General features: G+C 74.7%; 1 non-coding gene across 1 annotated transcript; it reads right to left on the bottom strand.

Annotated features, from left to right (window-relative positions):
• Nucleotides 1-1,942: 1,942 nt before the first annotated feature.
• Nucleotides 1,943-2,061, bottom strand: LOC135978232 (5S ribosomal RNA). The gene has a single exon (XR_010595672.1). It is a non-coding gene; the product is annotated as a 5S ribosomal RNA (ribosomal RNA).
• Nucleotides 2,062-2,500: the final 439 nt, after the last annotated feature.

Below are 2,500 nucleotides of genomic sequence, written 5' to 3'. Positions count from 1 at the left end.
GCCGGTTTGCTTTCCGGCCCGGGTGTCACCCCACTCCGAGGGCAGCACGGCAGTGGTCTTGAGGACCACAGAGGGGGGCTTAATAGTCGAGACGGAGCAGGTCCGGGGGAGGCTTAATAGTCGTCCCCCGGCCAGTCCGGGGGAGGCTTAATAGTCGTCCCCCGAGGACTCCGGGGGCCAGGCTTAATAGTCGTCCCCCCCCGGGCGCTCCAGGGGGGAAAGCTTAATAGTCCTCCCCCGAGGACTCCGGGGGCAGGCTTAACAGTCGTCCGCCCCGGGCGCTCCAGGGGGAAAGCTTAATAGTCCTCCCCCGACAGTGTGTGTGTGTGTGTGGGAGGGAGGCTTAGCAGTCTTGCCCCGGGCGGTCCGGTGGGGGAGGCTTAGCAGTCGTCCCCAGGGCGGTCCGGGGGTGGGGGGGGGGGGGGAGGCCTCACAGTCGTCCCTTGGAGAGCCGGGTCAGCGGCAGTGGTGGGTTTACGTCCAGCCTCCGGAGGGTGCGCGTCCTCGGAGGCGATGCAGGCGCCGCAGAGAGGCAGCCTCCGAGGCAGGGAGCGGAGCACCGAGGCTGGGGAGAGGGGAGCAGGAGCCGGGGGCTGGGGCTGGGGGTGGGGGGCGTTCAGGACAACCGGTCAAGCCCCGGGAAGCAGCTGTCAAATGTTCCAAGTCCCCACTCGGCCACCAGGTCCACCCCAGTCTAGCAATGGGGTTGACCTGGCTGACGGCCGGTTAGTATCAAGGTAAACTCACCGTCGTCCACAGGAGGGCAGCTCTCAGGCCGGCCGGCTGCGGCTGACTCTGGGGCGGCGCCCGGTCCCGGCAGCGAGGGGCGGGGGGCGCGGAGCGAGACGGGGCTAACCGGGGGGGGGGCGCCTCCTGCGACTTTGGGGGCCGCGGGTCGTCAGTGGCGTGCAGGCCGGGCCTCTCCCGGGGGATTCGGGGGGGCGGTCCTGCGGGCCGGGCGCAGGGGGCTCGAGCGAGCCCGGGCCGGTCCGCCCCGGGGCCGGGGTCTCCGCCTGCGGCTCAGGGGGGCGCGGGTCGTCGGGGGAGGAAGCCCGGGGGAGCCGCACACCGGCCCGCCAGGCCAGGCCTGGCCTGGATGGCCGCGGGGGGATTCGGGGCGGTCCCGCGGGCCGGGGGCCGGGCGCAGGGGAGGCGGGGGGGCCGAGCGAGTCCGTCCCGGGCCCGGGGCCTCCCCCTGCGGCTTTGGGGTCCGTGGGTCCCCGCTGGAGGAAGCCACTGGGAGCTGGACACCCGCCGTCCGTCCCGCCAGGCCAGGCCTGGCCTGGGTGGCCGCGGGGGGATTCGGGGCGGTCCCGCGGGCCGGGGGCCGGGCGCAGGGGAGGCGGGGGGGCCGAGCGAGTCGGTCCCGGGCCCGGGGCCTCCCCCTGCGGCTTTGGGGTCCGTGGGTCCCCGCTGGAGGAAGCCGCTGGGCGCTGGACACCCGCCGTCCGTCCCGCCTGGCCAGGCCTGGCCTGGGTGGCCGCGGGGGGATTCGGGGCGGTCCCGCGGGCCGGCGGCCGGGCGCAGGGGGTCCGAGCGAGTCCGTCCCGGGCCCGGGGCCTCCCCCTGCGGCTTTGGGGTCCGTGGGTCCCCGCTGGAGGAAGCCGCTGGGCGCTGGACACCCGCCGTCCGTCCCGCCTGGCCAGGCCTGGCCTGGGTGGCCGCGGGGGGGGATTCGGGGCGGACCTGCGGGCCGGCGGCCGGGAGGGTCCGGGCCAGTCCGCCCCATGCCCGGGGTCTCCCCCAGCGGCTTCGGTGGCCCCGGGGGGGGTCCTCCGCGGAGGAAGCCGGGTGGGTGGGGAGCCGGACCCCAGGCGCCCAGACCCGTGACCTGCGGCCGCGACCTCCGACTCGGCAGGAGCGACGAGGGGCTTTCCGGCCCGTCCCCCCCTCTCCTTCCCCCCCAGAAAAGGAGAGAGAGCTGACTCGGACCGGGAAAAGCTGCCTACGGCACCTGGGATTCCCAGGCGGTCACCCATCCAAGTACTAGCCAGGCCCGGGACGGTTTACCTTCCGAGATCGGACGGGATCGGGGGCGTTCGGTCCGGTATGGCCGTAGGCACCCGGCCCCGCGCCTCCTCGCCCGCTTTCCCCTGCCGACGCCCGGGCCTGCCGCACGGTGAGCCCCGGTCGGACTGCCCCCCCCCCTGCGGCAGGGCCCCCGTCTCTCGCGGGCCCGGTCCTTTTTTCCTTTTCGAGCTCCGGGGCCCGGGCTGGCCGCCAGAGCCCCTCCGCCCGCCCTCCCCGGCGTCGGGGAAAATACTGTCCCGGACTTCCAGTGCGCCCGATCCTGTCAGCCGGGGGGTGGGGAGGGGCAGTCCCTCGCTGCGGCCGGGGAGGGTGAGCCCAGGGCGGCTTGCCTGCCGTGCGAGGCCCCTCTCGGCCACCAGGTCAACCCCGAGTCGAAAGGGCTGAAAAATTTTCAGAGTCCCCTCCCGGGCACCAGGTCAACCCGTGGAATCGGACGGGTTCACCTGCTGGCCGGTTCGCTTCCCGGGCA

Source organism: Chrysemys picta, unplaced genomic scaffold (assembly GCF_011386835.1).
Source record: "Chrysemys picta bellii isolate R12L10 unplaced genomic scaffold, ASM1138683v2 scaf176, whole genome shotgun sequence".
NCBI classification, from domain to species: domain Eukaryota; kingdom Metazoa; phylum Chordata; order Testudines; family Emydidae; genus Chrysemys; species Chrysemys picta.
The sequence above is the reverse complement of the archived record's forward strand: the minus strand, read 5'-3'. Positions and strand labels throughout refer to the sequence as shown.